This window comes from Panthera onca (assembly GCF_046562875.1).
Source record: "Panthera onca isolate mPanOnc1 chromosome E1 unlocalized genomic scaffold, mPanOnc1 haplotype 2 h2.Chr16_ul_3, whole genome shotgun sequence".
NCBI lineage: Eukaryota > Metazoa > Chordata > Mammalia > Carnivora > Felidae > Panthera > Panthera onca.
Window position 1 is genome coordinate 843,743 of NW_027675817.1, and position 12,346 is coordinate 856,088.

The 12,346-nt window shown below is 36.4% G+C and overlaps 1 long non-coding RNA gene across 1 annotated transcript; it reads left to right on the forward strand.

Moving 5' to 3' along the window:
- The first annotated feature begins 952 nt into the window (after positions 1 to 952).
- Positions 953 to 4,958, forward strand: LOC145715143 (uncharacterized). The gene is made up of 3 exons (XR_014137159.1): positions 953 to 1,093; positions 1,427 to 1,495; positions 4,905 to 4,958. It is a non-coding gene; the product is annotated as an uncharacterized LOC145715143 (long non-coding RNA).
- Positions 4,959 to 12,346: the final 7,388 nt, after the last annotated feature.

Sequence of the window (12,346 nt, forward strand, 5' to 3'; positions counted from 1 at the left end):
TTGTTTTAATATTTATTTTTGAGAGAGAGAGGGAGGGAGGGAGGGAGAGAGAGAGAGAGAGAGAGAGAGATAGAGAGAGAGAGAGAGAGAGAACGAGCAGGGGAAGGGCAGAGAGAGAGGGAAACACAGAATCCAAAGCAGGCTCCAGGCTCTGAGCTGTCAGCACAGAGCCCAACACAGGGCTCTAACTCATGAACTGTGAGATCGTGACCTAAGCCAAAGTCAGACACTTAACTGACTGAGCCACCCAGGCGCCCTTAATTCTTCCTGATGTTTATTCTAGTTGTTCTATTAATTACTAAGTGCAAGATTTTCAAATCTGCAGTTCTGATTATGGGTTCATGCATTCCTCCCTTTAATTCTGCAAGTTTTTGCTATATTTGGAAGGCTCTTGTTAGATGCATGCACATTTGATATTGTTGCAAAATTTAATGTATATGACCTTATGAAATGTACTTTGTCTGTTGCTCTCTTTTGTCTTATTTTTGCTGCTCTTCTGTTTCTTTCCCCCAGTTTCCTTACTTATATTTATACATTTCTGTGTACCTATTGTCACCTATTTTAAATTATTGTAGGTACATAAATAAATACAAATACTGCCTTTTCTCTTAAGTATAATTTTATATCTTGGGAGATTTTTTTCCCCACTTTTTTTTAAATATAAAGGAGACGGGTGTCTGGGTGGCTCAGTCGGTTGAGCGTCTGACTTCAACTCAGGTCATGATCTCGCGGTCTGTGAGTTCGAGCCCCGTGTCAGGCTCTGTGCTGACAGCTCAGAGCCTGGAGCCTGCTTCAGATTCTGTGTCTCCCTCTGTCTCTGCCCCTCTCCAGCTCATGCTCTGTCTTTCTCTCTCTCTCTGTCAAAAATAAATAAACATTAAAAAAAATTAAAATATAAAGGAGAAACATGAAAATTCCTTTCTAACTGAAGGTGATTATCTCTTCCCAGGAAATAAAAATCAATTTTACAACATCAACATTTACAAAAATGAACTTAAAGACATTCCTGTACTTCAGCAAAATTTAAATGCCATTGGAATCTATCTAACAGATGATAAAATAAAGGAGACTTTGGATAACACTAATCCTAACGGTGAGTAATTATTTCAATTTAAAATAACAAATTTTGCATATTTCAGAAGTTTCACTCTAAATGCCAAAGGAAATATACTGCCATATATCTTTTAAAAGAGAAATTAAAAGTTGTTTCTTGTCTATCAATTTACGGGTTTTTATCAGAGGAATTGATGTTCAAAGTGCATCTCTGACAGCTTTATTTTAGGTCTATTCTGCATATCACATGTGTCACAATAGGATTACCAGTCCTCTCCATTATTTTTGTGTTTATAGCTCTGGTGTTATAACATCAAATGGTCCTTTTTACAATAATACCTAAATTCTTTCTTTTTTTCTTTTTTAAAAAAAGATGAAGTGGTGAGTTTTAAGGATTTCATCAGAGAATTGAACAACAGTGATGAATTTATCGAGTGCCACAGTAAGTATGAAATTCAAAATGCATATGAACAGAAACTTCATTTTTGGGGGTTGGTGTATGTATAGGTATGTGTGTATATAGACTTTATATATACTCTACCAAACCCCCCTTTTATGCATTTTCTCATTTAAACTCAGTTCATGTTGTAAACTCTAGGTTTTCACACATAGATGCATATTTTCCATACTGTAATATTCTTGAATTATTTAAAAAAATTTCTGTTGTCTCTCTTTCTTCCTTGTCATGTGTTTTATTGCTATATTCTTTCTTTTGTCCTCACTAATGCTGATGGGGTTATCCATCTTATAATCAAAGTAACAGGTTTGCTTTTTTAAATCACATCTAATGACTTTTCCCCTCTGTATTCTTATCTTTCTTGTTTATTTCTTCATATATATATTTTTTTACATTTGCTCTCTATCTCCTTGTGAAAAACACTGGCTAAATGCTTAACTTTTTTCGGTTTGTTTTGAAATTTCAGCACAGTTCTATCATGGGGACACTAAAAACAGCCTTGGACCACAGACATTGAGATTGAGAACTGTAGTCCTAAAACTGGGGTTTTAAAAGAAGTATTGAAATAAGTGGATTCTCTCTAAATAATCTGTACTTGGAATGCAGTTCCACTCACTATCTCAGGATAAGTTTGGTGGGAACCTTGACAAATTAATGCTATATTCATTATAGAAGATTATAGATCTATGAATAGCTAAGACCCTTTTGGGAAAAAAAAAGATAAAGATCTTGCTTTGTCACATGTTAGTACATAGCATAATGCTGTTTTAATATAGACCTGTGAAAATAGACCAGTGCATCACAATATGGAACCCAGTAGAGACTTCTATTAATGGGAACTCGGAATGTGATAGAAATGACATCATCAGTTAGTGGGGGAAAAGATGTATTATTTAGCTTCTGATTTGAGAAAATTGCCTTACAATGCAGAGAAAATGAAGTAGAATCCCTATGTCATACCATATACAAAAATAACCTTCAAAGAATCAAATGAATGTTAAAATGGATCTCAAAGATTAAACTATAAAGCTGTTGGAAGAAAATGCAAGAAAAACTATTGTGCCTTGTGGTTATGGATGCCTTCTTAAAGATGTTACTCCCCAAAAGCACAACCATGGGGTAAAAAAGGATTTGATCACATCAAAATTAAGGATTTCTGGTAAATGAAGGACTCTAAAACATGTAACAGACTGGAAGAAGATAATTACAAGATAACTAACAAAAAATTAATATCTCAAATATAAGGGAATTCTGCAAATCAACAGTAGAAAGAAAGAAATCAATTGGAAAAATAAGTAAGGATATAAGACTTAGTATACAGGAGGAGAAACCCACATAGCTAAATATGTGTATGAAGAGAGTTGGCAATACTCACAAATTGCTAGTGAGTAGGTAAAATGGTACAGCATTCCAGATTGCAATCTAGCAGTACTTGTCAAATTCAGTATGCATATTTCTTATGATCCAATAATTCTATTGTCAGATAAATAGCCCAGAGAAGTTTCTTGTAGAGACATGTACAGGGATGCTCCCTGCAACATTATGGGAGGGAAGAAATGAAAACAATCTATGAGTCCATGATTTGGGAAATGGTTGAATAAAATATGGTCCATACATACACGTCATAACAGTAAACTAGATTTACATTTGCACCAGAGAGAGACCTCAGTAATAATACGGTTCCATGAAGAAAGGAAAAAATGGAATACGTGTATAACAAAGAATGCTTTATATAAGTTGGATTTCTACTAATGCCCATAAAACACAACCATATTTATATCTATTTCCAGGTAAACACTGAATTCTAAATAGATAAGATTGAAATAGACGGATTGAAAGAAATTGAGAAAGAGATTGAGATTGAAGTGACAATATTAACAAAGTTGACTTCAGAAACAGATTAGAGTACTCTGTATGCTAAAAACATACACATTCTTTTCAAATACTTATGGAATATCCACAAAAATAGATGATGTATTTAAGCCACAAATAAAAATTTCAGTGAATTCTGAAAATCAGAAGTCATTCAGACCACATAGTCTGACCATGATGTTGTGACATTAAAATTATTTGTGAAAGAAAGGAAAAGTGTTGCTTTTAAGATGAAAAACAAATTGCCTTGTAAGTAATTCCTTGGTGGAAGAATAAAAGAAACCTGAAAGATTTTAGAAATGATGACAGTGAAAGCACTATGTATCAAATCGTGTAGAGTGTGACCAAAACAATCTTACAGGATATTTTATAGCATTAAATGCTTTTATTAGAAAACAAGAAATATCAAAAATAATTTATCTTTTTTTAAGTTTATTTATTTTCGGAGAGAGAGTGCATATGACGGGGGGGAAGAGCAGAGAGAGAGAAGGACAGAATCCCAAGCAGGCTCCTTGCTGTCAGCGCAGCTGACATGATCATGACCTGGGCCAAAATGAAGAGTGGGACGCTTAACCGACTGAGACACCCAGGCGCCTCCAGAACAATTTATCTTAAACGTTCAGTTTACAGAGCTAACCAGCAGCATAAACAACAAAAGAGCAGTACAATCCCCCTGAAAAGTGCTAGTCAGGAGCTAACAAAGTGGAAAGTTGAAGTTAGTGAAATAGAACACACACACACACACACACACACACACACACACGCACTTATCCATATAACCAAAAGTTGGTTCTTTCAAAAGACTAATAAAGAACTCTTTAGGAAGTATGATGAAGGGGAAAAAATAGGGAGGACATAATAAAGAAGACAGTTGTAACTTGGATACAAGGGAGATTAAAAGATATAAATGAATAACACTTGAGTTAGTAAAGCAACAAATTATTGGCATGTCATCAACAACACTGTCATTCTTTCCAAATGTTTAGATAAAGACAGAAAGGGCTGCCTTTTTTTAAATGTTTGTTTATTTATTTTTGAGAGAGAGAGAGTGAGCGAGCATGAGTAGGGAAGGGGCAGAGAGAGAGAGTGCCAGAAGATCTGAAGCTGGCTCTGCGCTGACAGCACAGAGCCTGATGTGGGGCTCGAGCTCACAAACCGTGAGATCAAGACCTGAGCCAAAGTCAGACACTTAACTGACTGAGCCACCCAAGTGCCCCCTTTTGTTTCCCCATCATGGCACTATTTTCTTAGAGATAATTTTGGTATTTTGTTGTTTTGTTTACCTTCCTGTGTTGAACTAGTAAGGTAAACTATTTCAGTGTGTCTTGTTTTCTGATATAAGCATTGTAAACCTATAAATGTTGTAGAGCTTTCAGTTTGGAGAATATTTCAGAGAGGCAAAATCTCTCAAGACTGGGTATTCTAGAAAATGAATACATCTCACCCAAATCAAGTTGTTATGTGCTTCTCTGGATAGACTGACCAACTAGATATCTTTGTATTTTGTCATGTCTCTGTTTAGGAATAGAAGATGCATGTAACGTTGTTAATAGTGTCTTTGATAGGAAAGTTGAAGTTACAGACCTTTTATCTGCGTTGGAGGGCCTGGAGAAACCTTTAAATGAAGAAAAACCTGAGGTGTTACTGAACTCTGAAACAGATGGTGAGTTCTTGAGTTACCTCTCAGTTTTCCTGTTTAGACTATACGTGTTCATGCTGGCTCATTTTTTTTTTTTTTTTTTTTTTTAAGAATACTAATACCATAGGTTTAGGAAGATTGTTATGGGACTGCTATGTTTATAAACTGGTTACTGAGAATTGTTGTAACCCTTTTGGAAAGTGTGTGGATACTCTTCTTTATTTGGAGAAGACTAGTAGAAACAAGTACTGTTTTTATCCAGGTTTTAAAATCAGATACTTCTTGGGGTGCCTGGGTAGCTCAGTCAGTTAAGCGTCCAACTCATGATTTTGGCTCAGGTCATGATCTCACGGTTTGAGATCACGATCTCACAGTGCTCTGCACTGACGGACGGAGCCTGCCTGGGATTCTCTCTCTCTCTGCTCTCTGCCCTTCCCCTGTTCTCTCCCTCTCTCTCTTCCTCCAAACATAAATAAATAACCATTAAAAATGTTTAAAAAGATGTTTCAAACATTTTAAAAAATAAATAAAATCAGATACTTCTTTTTTAAAGATTTTTAAAAATGTTTTTATTTATTTTTGAGGGAGAGAGAGTGGAGGAGGGTCAGAGAGAGGGAACACAGAGTCTGAAGCAGGCTCCAGGCTCTAAGGTGTCAGCACAGAGCCTGACACGGGGCTCAAACTCATGGACCACGAGATTATGACCTGAGCCGAAGTCAGACGCTTGACTACTGAGCCACCCAGGCGCCCCATCTTTTTTCTTTTTAGGTCATTTATGCTAGCGGTTTGTCAATTTTAATAACTCTTAACTAATTCCTGGCTTTCTGATCCTCTCTATCGTGTTTATTGTTTCCTCAATTTATGTTTTCATCTGTATCATTTTCTTCTCTACCATTGATTTTGTGACATTTTGTATATATATTTCACATAGAGAATGAAATGATCACAACGATAGATCTAGTTAACACGTCACCATGCATAGTTAAAAAGGGGTTTTTTTCTTATGTTGAGAAATTTTAAGATTTACTCTCTGAGCAACCTGCGAATATGCAATACAGTATATTTTTGGATATATATGTATTTTCTATTCTTTTAATTTCACTCTTTCTGTACTCTTCTAAAAAAAGATAAATTTGAAAACATGTAAGGGAAACTAAAATTTGAAAAGAAAGAAACAGGACTTAAAGAAATTAAAAATATAATAATTAAAATTAATTAGCAGACAACAATATTAGCAGATTAAACATAGGTGAAGAGAGAAATATGAAGTGCAAAGGAGTTTGAAGAAATTATACAGAATGCAGCATAGAAAGACAGAGTTGGAATATAGGAAAGAGGTTAGTGGCGCTGGGGTGGCTCAGTTGATTGAGTATCAGATTTCTGCTCAGGTCATGATCTTGTGGTTTGTGAGTTAGAGCCCTGCATTGGGCTCACTGCTGTAAACATGGAGCCCTCTTCAGATCCTCTGTCTCCCTCTCTGCACATCTCCTACTCTCTCTCTCTCCCCCAAATAAATAAACATTAAAAAAAAGAAGAAGAAGAAGCTAAAAGGAAGGCAGAATGAAGAGGTCTACTTATTGTGGCAATCAGTTTGAAATATATATGTGTATCTGATTACGTTATATATTAGTTACAACTAATATAATGTTACATGTCAGTTATATCTCAGTAAAGCTAGAAAAAGAAAGAATGAAAAGATGTGATATATAGCCACACAGGAGAGAAGAGACAGAGTGGTTGCAGAGAAAATATTTGGAGAACTATAGCTGAGAATTTTCCAGAATGAGAAAGACCTAAACCTACCAATACAAGAATTCCAGTGAATCCCACATAGGATGAAAGGAAATCCATACATAGGGTTATCATGATGAAACTGTGACATACCAAAGAGAAAGAAAAATCTTAAAGGTAGCTAGAGAGAAAAGTCAAATTATCTATAAAGGAGGAACGTTTTCTTATTCTTGATATTTTTTTCTGGGTCTTGAAATCTAGAGAAACATTTTTGTAAATTGAGGATAACCACCCCACGTTCCCCTCCACTTTGGGAGGAACTTAGGCTTTGTCTGAGCCTTTGAAACTACAAACTAAAATTCATCCAATTTTGTTTTGTTTTGTCTTTGGCAAACACTCTTTGGGTAAAAACAGTCGCCGTGTTTCTGGATTACAGCCTTTCATCAGTTGTTTGGTCTGGGAATTTCTTACTTTCTTGGCAACACATTGATGAATTCAAGATTTTTTTAAAATTTTTTTTTTTAACATTTATTTTTGAGACAGAGAGAGACAGAGCATGAGTCGGGGAGGGTCAGAAAGAGAGAGGGAGACACAGAATCTGAAACAGGCTCCAGACTCCAAGCTGTCGGCACAGAGCCCGACGCGGGGCTCGAACTCACGGACTGTGAGATCATGACCTGAGCTGGAGTCGGACGCTTAACCGACTGAGCCACCCAGGCGCCCCAAGATTTTTTTTTTTATAGCAATAATTTTATTTAGAATTTTTAGTTGTTTTTAGTAGGAGGGCTGATCCAGATATCTGGCTACTAAATACCAGAAATTGAAATCATTTTTTTCTTTCAATTAAATTAAATCAGACCCTGGGGGCAGGGTGGTTGATTACTGGCACCCTCTCCCATTCCAAAGTCACACCATAATGTGGGAGACAGAGGAAGAGCTTTTAAAACTTCCTTGCATTGTGTTTCTACTGATGCTTTGTTGTTGGAGCCTGTGGTAATCCTGCATCTGTGTGAAGGGAAGCTCCCACAGGGTAATTCTCACTCTTTCCCATCAAACCTCTAGTCTCTCAACCCCTCCCTGTCCCTCTCTTTCCTTCTGTCTCTGTCTCCAGACAAACTCTTCCTCTCTATTTAGGCATTTGGCATATTTTCTTCAATGATTCTAGGTTTTTGCAAACATAGTCCCTACCAAAACTCTCAGTCTACAAAAATCTCAGGAGTGAGGAAATATTTAAGGCCAAGCTAACTGCTTCGAATAGGAAAGATGGGTCAAATTATCCTGCCACTTCAAAAGGTATAGTGCCATAGCTCCAATATTTGCCATTTAGATAAATTACAATAGACTTCAATAGAGAAGGGTAACTTTTGAATCAGGCTCTGCAGAGTCCGCTAACTCAAATGCCTGCGGTAGCCAGGCACGTAATGCAAAATTAATAAAATGAGTTGGCTGTAAGACAAAAGGAAGGGGTGTGGACTGTAAGGTAACTTGAGAGCATGTGTCCTAGATGAAGATAGTTAAATTCAAATGGAAAGAAAACCCCACCACTCCCTAGGACAATGGACATGACTGACTCTCAGCTATATTCAGTCTGTGGGCTACCAGCCTATGACCCCTGAAGCAGGCTTCTGTAGGAGTGGGAAAACAATCTTTTCCTTCTGCCCTTCTAGGTTCCCAGCTGGAGCTCTGTAACAAGAGACAGATCAACAAGAGAAAAGCATTCAAAGTTAATATAAATTTTACATGAAAGGGAAATATTCATAAGGAGTTGTTAAAGCTGAATGTTTTGGTGTTAGCTTTGATGAAGTGTGGAAAGTGGTAGAAAACTGTGATAGGACAAAATGAGATGAGCTGAGGGTGGTAAACCAGGGGAAACTTAGTAAGGTCTGTTCGTTCAGATTCCTCTTGGTGTCCCTCCAACCCTCAGTCTTCAGAGATAAGGATGCACCCTCCCTCTGGGTATAGCAAGGGCATCTCTCACATGAGTGTCTTATGACCTGCCTCGGGGCAGGGGATGGGGAGGTCTGAATCCTAACTGTACCTTGCAATTCCCAGATTGTGTTTCCTTGCATTCCCTTTTTGTGTGTGTGTACGTGTGTGTGTGTGTGTGTGTGCACACGCACATGCTCATAATCTAAGTGTATTTCTTACCATGCATTATGGTCACAGAAGTTTGAAAGCTGAATGAAATTGAAACAATACCAGATCCCTGCTTTAATGAGCTTAAAATCTATTTAAATTCCATTTTATTTCTTAACTTTGCAGAAAGTAAAAAGATCTTAAAAGATGTAATTGATGTTTTCATTAATTCACCTAAACCATCAACACCATTCAATAGTAAGTATAGTAAAAGAATGAAAATTAAAAGTAAATTTCTAAGATCATTCAATGGTATTCTTTTTCTAAAATATAGTTTGTTTTCCCCTGTATTTTTAATTCCTTAAGTTTTCTTTGCTGTATCAAGATGTTATAATCTGCTTTCTTATTCCTTATCATATTTAATCTGTGCTTTGACTGTAATGAATTATTTAGAATTACATTCCTAGAATATGCTTTCTTAAAGCAAAATAGTTTGTCTCAGTATATGCTCCAGTATAAGGTACACATTTTCTCCCCTGGTGAATCTAATACAATTTTCTCTCACCTCCGATAATTTCCATATGCTTCTTTTTCTCACCTATAGTGAAACGTTAAAAAAAAGTACAAAAAAAAAAAAAAAAAAGGATTTACTGCATGTAATACTAGTAGGTAGGCTAGCAAGAAAGAGAGGCTTTCTAATGCCTAGGAGAGGGTGTGACTGTTTTTCAGAGTATAACAGATTTATATTTTTCAGTTTTCCTTTTGCCAACTAGCTGGGTTCTATTTTTGATATTTGACTTCATTCTAAGCTATTTATTATCAAGCTGTTCTTGAAATGCTTTACAGTCTATGAAAGACTGGAGCATGTAGTAGAAAAACCTTTGAGGAGAAATAGTTAATAAATAAAAGCAAACTTCTACAAAATGTTGCAGAAACTCAACTTTTAGCTGGCTAGGGGTATGTTAAATTTTGCTTATTGTTTAAGTGACTTCTGAAAACAGAGCCCACTGACATGTTTTGAAAGCCCTCTAACTCAGAATTCCTTTTGTAATGCATCTACTCTGTGCAGGTTAGGGTGTTAAGTCTAAAAAAGGGCTTTGCCTCAACTTCCTCATCACTTCTCTATTCTTGACATGTTTACAGATTTATTTAAAGAGATTACAACTCTTGATAAGATCAGAAATGATAAGATGCCTATAAATGAGCTGAGGTCCCAACTCCGGAAGGCTAGAATTCTATTAAGCAACAAGACGTTCCAGGAAATTCTGGGTCAAGCATCTATTGATGGTGAGTCCTTTTTAAAAGAACAATCTCTGTTGAAGTCCTAGTTTTACTGTGTGCTTGGGATATGTTTTATATATGTATGTTTTAGATAAACTAGGTCTTAGAAACATAATGAGAATGTAGGCATACTGAGAACAAATTAAAATTAATATTTTTTTACTCTTGGAAATATTTTTAAGAGTCACCCTCTGTCTGGCATCACATTTGTAAAATGTATACATCAATATTTAATTAAGACAAATAATACCGTTAGAATTTTTTCTTGTTTTAAGGGAATAGATTCGTGGTAAAATTATTTTAAATTGATTAGTTTTTATCTGGCTAATTTTCAGACATTAACAAAATTTGTCCCCTCCCCCCCCCCACCCCCCCCCACACACACACACCATTCCCTGTCATGGTTATTTTAATGATGATTATTAATATTGACACCTTGCCATTTTATAATCCTTATACTTTACTTTTTAGAAAATAGTGAAGTAAGTCTCAAACAAATTTTGGAGGCTTTGAACACAAATAAGCCAGCTCCTGAATTTGAAGGTGGGTCATATTTCCCATTGCCTTTTGTTATTATTAAACAGTATTGTGAGCTATAAATGATATTCAAAAGCTGTATATTTTTATAATTAAAAGTACACAGTTTGACATATGCACACACCTATAAATCTGTCATCACAATCAAGGTAATGAACACATCCCTGACCTGCAAAACTGCCTCATGCTCCTTTGTAATCTCTCCTGCCTTTTTCCCATCCTCTTCCTCATCCGTAGGCAACGACTGATCTGCTTTTTGCCAGTATAGATCCATTGGCATTTACCAGACTTTTATAAAATGGGTATATTCTTTTTTGCTAGATGCTTTCATTCAGCATAATTATTTTGAGATTCATCCACGTAGGATGTATCAGCAGTTCATTGTCATTTATTACTGGCATAGCACTCCATTTTGCTGATACACTGAAGTTTGTCTACTTACCTGGTGCGGCTCGTTAGGCTATTTCCAGTTTGGGGCTCTTATAAATAAAGCTGTTATGAACAGTTGTGTACAACAATATTCATCGTATGAATATATGCTTTCCTTTCTCTTGAGTAGTTACCAAAGATTGGCTGGTTCACATGGTAGGTGTATGTTTCACTTTTTAAGAAACTGCCAACTGGTTTCCAGAGTGGCCACACCATTTTACATTTCCACCAGCAGTGTATGAAGAGGTCCAATTCCTCCATATCCTTGGGAGTGCTTGGTGGAGTCAGTCTTTTTAATTTTAATCATTCTAATAAGTGTGTAGTAGTATCTCATTGTGGTTTTAATTTGTGTTTCCTCACTGATTAATGATGTTGAGCATCTTCTCATGTGCTTATTTGTCATCTGTGTATCTTTATAAAGTGTCTGTACAGATCTTTTTTAATGTTGGATGGGGGGGCGCCTGGGTGGCTCAGTCAATTAAGCGTCTGACTTCAGCTCAGGTCATGATCTCACGGTCCGTGAGTTCGAGCCCTGCGTTGGGCTCTGGGCTGATGGCTCGGAGCCTGGAGCCTGCTTCCAGTTCTGTGTCTCCCTCTCTCTCTGCCCCTCCCCCGTTCATGCTCTGTCTCTCTCTGTCTCAAAAATAAATAAACGTTAAAAAAAAATTAAAAAGTTGGATGGGTTTTGGGGCGCTTGGGTGGCTCAGTCGGTTAAGCGTCCGACTCGGCTCAGGTCATGATCTCACGGTTCGTGAGTTCAAGCCCTGCGTCAGGCTCTGTGCTGACAGCTCAGAACCTGGAGCCTGTTTCGGATTCTGTGTCTCCCTCTCTCTCTCTGACCCTTCCCTGTTCATGCTCTGTCTCTCTCTGTCTCAAAAATAAATAAACGTTAAAAAAAAATAAAAAAAAATAAAGTTGGATGGGTTTTTTTGTATTTCTGTTTGTATTCTGGATACATGTCCTTTATGAGATATATACTTAGCAAATATTTTCTCCGAGTCTTCTACTGAGCACATTTTTCTCTGAGTGTCTTCATTTTCTTAAGTGTCAAGAGCATTAGTTTTAATTTTGATGAAGTCCAGTTAATTAGTTTTTTTTTTCTTTTATATATTGTGCTTTTGGTGTCACATGTATGAAATCTTTGCCTCACCCAAGGTTACAAATGTTTTATTATATTTTCTTCTAAAAGTATTATGGGTTTTGGTTTTGCATTAAAAAATATTTTTTTAATATTTTTATTTATTTTTGAGAGAGAGAGAGAGAGAGAGAGA